The 10,810-nt window shown below is 46.9% G+C and overlaps 1 protein-coding gene across 1 annotated transcript in view; it reads right to left on the bottom strand.

Annotated features, from left to right (window-relative positions):
- The window catches only part of FAM156B (family with sequence similarity 156 member B), a 38,684-nt gene extending 35,363 nt beyond the window's left edge, over positions 1-3,321 (bottom strand). The window contains exon 1 of the mRNA XM_058441399.1: positions 3,303-3,321. The gene's annotated coding sequence lies outside the window, so the exon portion shown is untranslated. The remainder of the gene's footprint in view (positions 1-3,302) is intronic.
- Positions 3,322-10,810: the final 7,489 nt, after the last annotated feature.

Here is a 10,810-nt window from a genome sequence, read left to right on the forward strand (position 1 = left end):
TTTCTCCCCACCCCCCGACAGGCCCTGCTGTGTGATGTTCCCCTCCCTGTGTCCGTGTGTTCTCATTGTTCAACTCCCACTTATGAGTGAGAACATGTGGTGTTTGGTTTTCTGTTCCTGTGTTAGTTTGCTGAGAATGAACATGAACTCATTCTTTTTTTATGGCTGCATAGTATTCCATGGTGTGTATGTGCCACATTTTCTTTATCCAGTCTATCATTGATGGGCATTTGGGTTGGTTCCCAGTCTTTGCTATTGTAAATAGTGCTGCAGTAAACATATGTGTGCATGTGTCCTTATAGTAGAATGATTTATAATCCTTTGGGTGTATGCCACCAACAAGTCATAGCTCATCCTCTTGCCACCAGTCTTGACCCCGTCCTATGCATTCTCAGTGCCAGTGTGTGAGGCAACTTTCTTAACTCCTTATCTGGTCATGTCAAACCTTTTCAAATTCTACTAGGGCTACCTGCTGCCCTTAGGATAAAGTCCAGCCTCCCGGACTAGGGACATCAGACCCTGGCTACCCCCAAATGCATCCTCCATAGCAGATGCCTCCTCCTGCTGCACCCACCCTCAGTATTCCACATTCTAGACCTCTTTCTGTTCATCAGTCGACCAATGCTTGTGGACTCTCTAGCACGCGCACTCACTCTCTTGCTCTCTCTCTCATGTCCACCGCCTCACACCTGCCCTTCCCTCTGTCTGGCCTGCACTTGCTCCCTCCCACTCTGCATGATTCCTCCTTACCTTCAGCTCTCAAGTGAAGGAGAGCAAATTATACTTTACCTAAGGAGCACGTAATCAAAAGGCACGCTTAGTGGGTTTGATATTTTTACTCCATAGCACATGATGGGGATTCATGAAAATTCCTGCAATGGGCCACCCAGTTGGAATGTCACCTGAGAGTAGGGTTTTTGGGAAAAGTTTACTTGCAAAGAATAGGATGGAGGAAGGTAACTGAGGAAGGTGACAGGTTCATTTGCCTGACTATAGCAATTATTTCACTGTGTGTGTATGTATAACAACATGTTTTATACCTTAAATATATACAATAAAAACATAAATAATAAAGATACGCAACATAGATCTCTCCTTCATTCCTATAGACTCATCATGTGTGAACACGGAGTTTGGAATTGTGGCCCCAGGTTCAGTACCATGAAGTGATGTGGGCTGAGGACCTGCCTCACAGCTGGTTCTTCCTGCCATAGAGTGAACTGTGAGGCTTAGCTTCATTCACTACAGCCTGTTATTTCAGCTCCTAGCATTGCACACCTGAATATGAACGGAAGTGTATGGACAATAAAAGAGAAAAGATGGAAATGGCCCTGGTCCTGCCACCATCAGCCAAAGCCCAAACCCTGGCGGGAGGGTAGACTGGACTCCCACTGTCCTGGCACGCTGGCCTGCACACTCATGTGCCTCTAACATGGCACAGTGTGAATGGCTCTCCCTGGAGCCTGGTTGTTGATGACCTACTGTGTGCTACTCATGTACAGTGTTGATTTCCCAAAGACCCAGAGAGGTAGGTATCAAACTCCCATCTACAGATAAGGAACCAAGCTGAAAGAGGTCAGGGCACTGAGGCAGAAAAGGCTGGATCTGGGACTCACACGCGGGTTCTGTCAGACTCCAAAGCCAGGCCTCTTTAAACTCACGACAACATACTTTGCTTATGCTCCCCATGCTGAGCTGCAGATATTATTCCGTGATGGGACAGTCAGCTTGGTCCTAACACGACGTGCCCCTGTGAGATCCGGGCCCCTGGCAGGGCAAAGCCACCCTGAAAAGTTCTAACACAGTCCACAGGAGCTGCCCTGGCGTCCCATGCCTCACAGCTACCAGTCGAGTTTAGCTTCTGCGCCTCCACTGGGAGGCGCTTTGCCCTATCACAGAGACACTTGAAATCCACCCCCGCCCTAAATTACATCTCCATCAGCCTCACTTTATTTAACAGATAAGAAGAATCTAGAGGCAAACAGAGCAGAGGCAGCATTAGTGGCTGCAACACAGCTGTGGAGTTGATCAGACTCCAAATGTCGTGTGGAAATCAACAGACTGAGAATGGGAATCTGGTTCCTCCTGTGCTTCGGCTCTCTGGACTGTAAGCTGTGCAGAATCAAAGTGTCTGCCGCACAAACCTCCCCTCTTCTGAAGAGTCTGCCCTGACCCAACCCTTGCGTACACACATCCCTCAGGTGAGGGTAGGGTGGTCTCCTGTGTGCTCCTAGGGGACCATGGGTTGAATTCTGCCATGGCTCTCCTTACCCCCAATGTGGGGGTCATCTGCCAGCAAGCATACAGCCAAAAGCATCCCCCCATCCCCAGAGTGTCCAGTCAGCACTCAGAACAAGTTTATTCGGTTAATAAAGAAGGAATTTCACTCAGAGTACTTGGTCAGTAATGGCTATGATGGTAGCAGCTCTGTGTGCATTAGAACTGCTCCAGGAGAATCGAGTGAACAGAGGACATCTGTGCAATGAGATTCTCTTCCCCTGGAGTTGGGGAGGAGGGTTGTAACTTTCCCCTCTTCCCTAATTCCAGAAATCCTAGTAAAAGAGGCTACAAAATGACTTATTTATTTTAGATGGAGACTAGCTCTGTCACCCAGGCTGGAGTGCAGTGGCACAGTCTCAGCTCACTGCATCCTCCACCTCCTGGGATCAAGTGATTCTCCTGCCTCAGCCACCCAATTAGCTGGGATTACAGGTGTGCGTCACTGCACCCGGGATTTTTTTTTTTTTTTGTATTTTTAGTAGAAATGGGGCTTCACCATATTGGCCAGGCTGTTCTTGAACTCCTGACCTCAAGTGATCTGCCCGCCTTGCCCTCCCAAAGTCCTGGGATTACAGGCGTGAACCACCGCACCCTGCCAGAATTTTTAAATATGTCTTGGCCAGTATGTTATTCCATGTGGCCTCCCAGTGGGACTGCAGTGATGGGTTCACCAAAATGTCAGAGTACCCTAGGGCAAGTGCATGTGGGCCTCCCCCAGGGTCTGTAGGGAAAAATGACTATTGATTGGGTTCAAGCGTCCTAATCGAGTATGTGGTTCTGTGGCTGCAACACAGATGTCCACAGCGACAAAGACATGAACACCTGGATGAACGCGTCTGTCAAGTCCCGGTGGGCTGCATCAGCGCCTTGCCTGTCCTATCTCTTGCCTAAGCCCTCCTGGTTCTGACTGCTCCTGCCTGGGTCCCTCCTTCGCCTGAACTCTGCAGGCTGCACAGACATGCTTTCTGCATATGTGGCCCTTCATTGTCCCTTTCCGTGTCACTGGCAGAGCAGAAGCTTACCTGGCCTGACAGGATCCCATCCTTGTCACCGTGGCACCTCCAGCCTTCTGTTCAGCTTCCTGCTGGTGTGCTGGTGTCCTTGTGGCGTCTGGGCCGTGTCAGACCGACTCAGCCTCTGACTTTTTTCCAACTGTTCCCTCTGTCTGGAAGGCCTTCACCACAGATATCTACTTGACTGACTCCTCCCCCTTCACATCTTTGTCAAATTGTCACCTTCTCAACCCAGCCTACCCTGGTCACTCTGTCATAATTTACCTGCAGCTAACCCAGTTCCTCCCCCAATTCCCAATCCCTGTACCATGATCTGTATATTTTTTCTTTTTAACACAGCTCCCATCATCTTTGTAAACTAAAAATAAAATTCTAAGCCCCACTCCCCAACCATCTGAATAGACCCTTCCTCTCAGCCAAGGCTATTCCAAAGTTAGCCTGAAAAAGTAGTTCAGGCCATGATGGGAAGGGTGGGTCGGACATTCGTCATTACACCCTTCTCCCTATGGAATTCAGGCACAATTGACCAGCATTTATGTTAAGGCAGAGATCTTAAGACTGTGGCAATAAGACACCAAGTTCCAGCCTGACTACTATAGCATCACATGACAAATAGGCCCTGAAAGAAGTCAAAGTGTTTCACCCAACAATATATTTCTTTGACACATTTTGAAATAGGCCTACAAAGCCATCTCTTGTGAGGAAGTCTACATTCTGTAGAGAATCCCTTTCCCTTTCTAGATCTTTTTCATGATCTAGGAGAGAATTAGCTAAGAGTCCAGCAACTTTTAAGGTCTGATAAGAAATATTTACAGTCTATTCTCTCTGAAGCCTGCTACCTCGGGACTTCATTGGCATAATAAGAACCTCGATCTCCACAACCCCTTATCTTAACCCAGACACTCCCTCCTATGGATTGGAGGTCTTTCGATAAACCCAAGCAATTGCCAATCAGAAAATCTTTGAATCCACTTATGACCTGTAAGACCCCACCGCCCCCCAACCATCCGCAAACTTGTAGTTGTCCCGCCTTTTCAGAACGAACCGATGTATGTTTTACATGCATAGATTGATGTCTTATGTCTCCCTAAAGTGTATAAAGTGAAGCTGTACCCTGACCATCTTGGGGATGTTTCGTCAGGACCTCCTGAGGTTGTATCAGGGGCACGTTCTTAACCTTGACAAAATAAACTTCTAAATTGATTGAGACCTGTCTCGGGTACGTTTTGGTTCATAACTTCTAACGTTTCCTAGATTTCCTCGTGGAGGGTTTGCTGTCTGCCACCTACCACGTCCTCTTCGGGGAATGTCAGATCCAGGGCAGGGATTTCTGTTGATTTGGTTCCCTGAGGTATCCCCAGACCTCAAGCAGTGCCTGGCACATAGAAGACTTTCATACATATTTGTCGCCTGAAGGAACACATATGCCTCCCCCACTAGACTGAGACCATTCAGGGTCTCGTTCTCCCCCATGTGACGGAGCCCTCTATGCATGCTTGTGTCATGGTGCAAAGAGCCTCACAAAATAACAGAGTTAAACCCTGCATGTCTTAGAGATGGAGGAGATACTCTGGAGGTAGTTTCTACTTTCTTCAGCCCAACACACATTTCTCTTGAATGGTCTGTGCCCATTACTCCTACATTTCACTGAGACGGTCTCGGGCCCACACCTCCCCCTGACCACAGATGGCATCTACCTGTGTCCCCTCCCTTCCCTAGCCCCAAATTCTGCATTCAGAAGCACTGTGTGTTTGCAGGAAAGGGCTGAGATGCCGCTCTATAGATCTTCATCATGTAAAGGTGAAGTTAAGGTTTGGGAAGATGATCCAAACAGCTAGAGACTCCTGCCATCCCACCAGGGCACGGGGGATCCCGGGTTTGATGCATGTGTTCTGGAGAGCTGCAAGAGGGATGTTGTGTCCAGGTTATTTTCTGGGTGTCAGTGACGTCTAGCAGGAGACAGACCACACGACCCAGGAGCACATGGGCTGGTCCTGTTCATCGCTGAGAGAGAGGGTCCCTACCCTGTGTCTTTTGTCAGAGACACAGAAGAAACTCCTCCCCACAGTGCGATCTCCACAAGTGGTGCTGAGGGGGACCCGTGACTCTCAAAGCAGTCGCATGACTCCAACCCCAGGGGCAGCTGTGAAGGAAGCTGGCCGCGTAACCTCAGGGGTCTAGATAAGTAAGCCCGGCTGTGGCAGGCTGGAGTGGACGAGTCTGGGAAAGTCAACTCGAGACAACCTCTCACTGACTGTACAGGGTGAGACCCAAATATCAGGAGAAGGTCACAAACAACTCATGTCTGAACTTTGCTTTGTGACAGTGTCTCTCATGCTTGAGATGATCTCCCAAACAGCTCAGACGTTTCAATCCCTGGAACAAGGAACCAGACAGTATAGGCCTCCCTCCAAAACAAACATCTCCTACCAGCTCTGAAACGTCCTATCCTGGACACACACACTCTCAGATACCTCAGGGACCTCACAGGCTGGGTCACAAAGCCCAAGAGACCCCAATGACATAGAAAACCCAGCAACAAGCAGCTCAGAGACCTCAACCCTGGACACACAACACTGAATGGTTCGCAGAACTCAGACCCCTCCAAGAACTCAGTGAAGGAGGACACAGACACTAAACCTGCTCAGAGACGTCAGATTCTAAAATTCAGACCCACGTGCATGTGAGCAACTTTAGAACCTGTGATGTAGAAACAGGATTACCTCACAGACCTCACACCCCGGACCCAGAAGCCCACAAAACCATAGTGCGCACACCCTGAGATGTGGACACAGAAACAGTTGAGGGGACCGGGACAGGGAACACAGAGGCCTTGGGCACAATGTTCCCTGCAACAAACACCTAGGAGACCTCAGAGTGTGGGACACACCATTCCCACACAGCACAGAGTTTACAACCTGAGACACAGCAACTCCTCAACATAGCAGCCTCAACCCCTGCGGTGCAGACCCATAACCGGGTAGGGAGGACACACTCAGGCAGGACGCAGGACCCCAAAAGGATGAGACATCTTTCGTGAGTTTGGAATAACCTCAGTGTTCTCACAACCTAGGATATGGAGCCCCAAGGGGCGCTATTGTGTCCTATCATTGACACAGACACTCGGGAGAGCTCAAACCCTACTTCCTGAAATCAGAACTGCTCCCACGCCTTGCATTCTAGACACACTACAAACCACTGCTCAACAAAATAAAAGAGGACACAAACAAATGGAAGAACATTCCATGCTCATGGATAGGAAGAGTCAATATCGTGAAAATGGCCATACTGCCCAAGGTAATTTATAGATTCAATGCCATCCCCATCAAGCTACCAACGACTTTCTTCACAGAATTGGAAAAAACTACTTTAAAGTTCATATGGAACCAAAAAAGGGCCTGCATTGCCAAGACAATCCTAAGCCAAAAGAACAAAGCTGGAGGCATCATGCTACCTGACTTCAAACTATACCACAAGGCTATAGTAACCAAAACAGCATGGTACTGGTACCAAAACAGAGATATTGGCCAATGGAACAGAACAGAGCCCTCAGAAATAATACCACACATCTACAACCATCTGATCTGTGACAAACCTGACAAAAACAAGAAATGGGGAAAGGATTCCCTATTTAATAAATGGTGCTGGGAAAACTGGCTAGACATATGTAGAAAGCTGAAACTGGATCCCTTCCTTATACCTTATACAAAAATTAATTCAAGATGGATTAAAGACTTAAATGTTAGACCTAAAACTATAAAAACCCTAGAAGAAAACCTGGGCAATACCATTCAGGACACAGGCATGGGCAAGGACTTCATGTCTAAAACACCAAAAGCAATGGCAACAAAAGCCAAAATTGACAAATGGGATCTAATTAAACTAAAGAGCTTCTGCACAGCAAAAGAAACTACCATCAGAGTGAATAGGCAACCTACAGAATGGGAGAAAATTTTTGCAATCTACTCATGTGACAAAGGGCTAATATCCAGAATCTACAAAGAACTCAAACAAATTTACAAGAAAAAAACAAACAACCCCATCAAAAAGTGGGCAAAGGATATGAACAGACACTTCTCAAAAGAAGACATTTATGCAGCCAACAGACACATGAAAAAATTCTGGCCATCAGAGAAATGCAAATCAAAACCACAATGAGATACCATCTCACACCAGTTAGAATGGCCATCATTAAAAAGTCAGGAAACAACAGGTGCTGGAGAGGATGTGGAGAAATAGCAACACTTTTAAATTGTTGGTGGGACTGTAAACTAGTTCAACCATTGTGGAAGTCAGTGTGGCGATTCCTCAGGGATCTAGAACCAGAAATACCATTTGACCCAGCCATCCCATTACTAGGTATATACCCAAAGGATTATAAATCCTGCTGCTATAAAGACACATGCACACGTATGTTTATTGTGGCACTATTCACAATAGCAAAGTCTTGGAACCAACCCAAATGTCCAACAATGATAGACTGGATTAAGAAAATGTGGCACATATACACCATGGAATACTATGCAGCCATAAAAAATGATGAGTTCATGTCCTTTGTAGGGACATGGATGAAGCTGGAAACCATCATTCTCAGCAAACTATCGGGAGGACAAAAAACCAAACACCGCATGTTCTCACTCAGAGGTGGGAATTGAACAATGAGAACACATGGACACAGGAAGGGGAACATCACACACCGGGGCCTGTCATGGGGTGGCAGGGAGTGGGGAGGGATAGCATTAGGAGATATGCCTAATGTTAAATGACGAGTTAATGGGTGCAGCACATCAACATGGCACATGTTTACATATGTAACAAACCTGCATGTTGTGCACGTGTACCCTAGAACTTAAAGTATAATAAATAAATAAATAAAAATTAAAAAATTAAAAAAATAAATTCACATTTATAGCTGCTGCAAAAAAAAGAAAGAAAGAAAATAACTACAGCAACAACACAACTGAAGTCCAGTTCAGCTACTGAAAAGATTGATTCAAATCCCAACACCAACGCCCTGCCAGAAAAAGAAAGGAAGACACACTACATACAGAGGAACAAATTTAAAGTCATCCATCAGACTTCTCATCAGAATCTGTGCAACCTAGAACTTTCTAATCAGCACAATTTTTTTAATGAATGTGACATAAACATGTTTACACAAACAGGTAAACAAACATGGGGAGAAAAGTCACTGTCAACAGATTTGTCCTACGAAACATGTTAAAGGAAGTTCTTGGGTCAGAAGGAAAATAGAAGGAAATTTGGATTCACACACAGAACTTCACAGTGCAGGACATGGAACAATTGTGGGAAAGTACAAGATGTTTTTTTTTTCTCCCTATGTTGCCCAGGCTTCTCTCAAACCTCTGGGCTCGAGCAAGCCTACTGCCTCAGCCTCCCAAAGTGCCAGGATTACAGGTGTGAGCCACCATGCTCAGTCAAGACTTTTTTCTTGTAGCTAATCTCTTTAAAAGAAAATTGACTGTCAAATAGTAACAATGTATTGTGGGGTTCTGACACAGGTAGAAATATAATGTAAGACGACAATAGCAGAAAGCTGGGGAGAAAGGAAATGGAAGTATACAGCTGTAAGAGTTTCACAGTGTACATGAAGTGGTACGATATTACTTGAAGTCTGGCAGGAATTTTTGCATTTTATGTGTGGGATCAGTAGATTGAACATTATCTTACAATTTGACATAAACTCCATGAGGGCGGGGATGTGTCTTTTTTTATCGTATGCCCCAGACACTCAGCACAGTACCTAGAACATAGTTGGGGCTTGGTAAATGACTGTTCAACAAATGAAGTCTTTTTTTTTTTTTTGAGACAGGGTCTCTCTATATTGCCCAGGCTGGAGTGTAGTGCCCTGATCATGGCTCACTGCAACCTCCACCTCCTGGACAGAGAAAAGTGACTTTATTTCAGAGAGCCAGCAGGCCGAGACGATGATGGACTTATGTCCTGTGGAGCCATCTTAAGGGGCATGAATCTCAAGCTTCTTTTTACAGGCAAGGGAGAATCAGGAAAGGGTGAGGTCAGGAGGAGAATGGTGACCACAGACATCTAGGTGTCAACAGGAGCCCGGGGAGGTTGCAAAACATCTTTGTCCTTGGTCAGGTCACAGTGCTCCCGTAAACCTTTCGCACAACATTGCCGCTTGTGTGTACATCCTTCTCATCTCCTCGGGGCTGGGTTCCAAAAGGGACTATTATCATCCTTGCTTTGAAGTTAAACCCTACACTAAATTCCTCCCATAGTTAGCTTGGCCTACGTGTGGGAATGAGCAAAGGCAGTTAGCTCCTCAGGTCAGAAGCAATACAGAGCAAGCCCTGGTCGATTTCTTTCACTATTTCTCTCACTGCGCCCTCCCTCTCTGTTAAACACATACATACATACACACACACACACACACACACACACACACACACACATTCCCTTGGCACTGATTCAGATCAGTGGGCAGCTTCTGGGCAGCCACGCTGACCTGCATTAGGAGGCTGAAAGGCACCAAAACTTTAGCTCGAGGGTGGCCTCAAAGCTTCCCGAAGGTGCAACGGCATGATGCACAGCCAGGCTGAAGAGCTTTCTGGGTCTGTGGGTGCTAAGAGCCAGAGGCCTTCATAGCTGTATGCGGGCAGTTCCCCCTTGTCACAGCTTTTGGCGAATCTTCAGAATGCTCACCAGTAGGTGCAGTCATTCCCGCACACACCTCAGGCCAGGACGGCTTCTCACCACAGTAATGGAGCACGCCATTGTCTCAGCAGAAAAACAAACTTAGGAAACAGAAGCGTAGCCGCTTGTGCACTAGTAATGTAATAGATCACACTGGCATTCACTTCCCCAATTCTTCTTTCAGGGAATGACCCAACCCAGCCCTGCTCATCCCAAACTAATGATCATAACAACCTATATGTGCCTCTCGCTTTGCACTGATGGCGTCACTGGGGGAGCGTTGAGTCTAACTATTGCACTATGTGTTTTCTCCGTTACCCTGATCTGAAACTGTAGGCTTCCAAATACCAAGACAGGTGCCCCAGGCCACTCTCTGAAGTGATAATGCGGCAGGTGGGCCAGGCCTTGACCTCAGTACAGCTCACCAGCAGCAGCGCCTTGCCAGGGCCATGTGCTGCCAAATTGCGCCACTGGAGCCGAAGGAGAGGAAAGGTCTAAGGAGACGTCATAAAGATCTCCACCTCGATAGCACAGCAGCCTCCTCTTATGGACATGCGGGTGTTTTGGTTTCTTTCAACATGTACCAACTGTGGCATTTTTCAGGATGCCTGGAGTCTTCAGCTAACCTTCCATCCACACCACCCTGCCTCCCCCGCTGCCCCTCTCTACCCTACCCCAAACCTTCCTTCTGTTTTAAATGCTGCCCCCGAGGGTCACTGACTGGTTTTCCTTCTGATAAGGATATCGAAACACCTTTTACCCCTAATCCTCAAGATACCTAAAATAATGAGTCTTCAGAACATCTATTTTAAAAATTATTGGCCAGGCGCAGTGGCTCACGC

The sequence above is a fragment of the Hylobates moloch genome, unplaced genomic scaffold, assembly GCF_009828535.3.
Source record: "Hylobates moloch isolate HMO894 unplaced genomic scaffold, HMol_V3 SCAFFOLD_7, whole genome shotgun sequence".
Lineage (NCBI taxonomy): Eukaryota > Metazoa > Chordata > Mammalia > Primates > Hylobatidae > Hylobates > Hylobates moloch.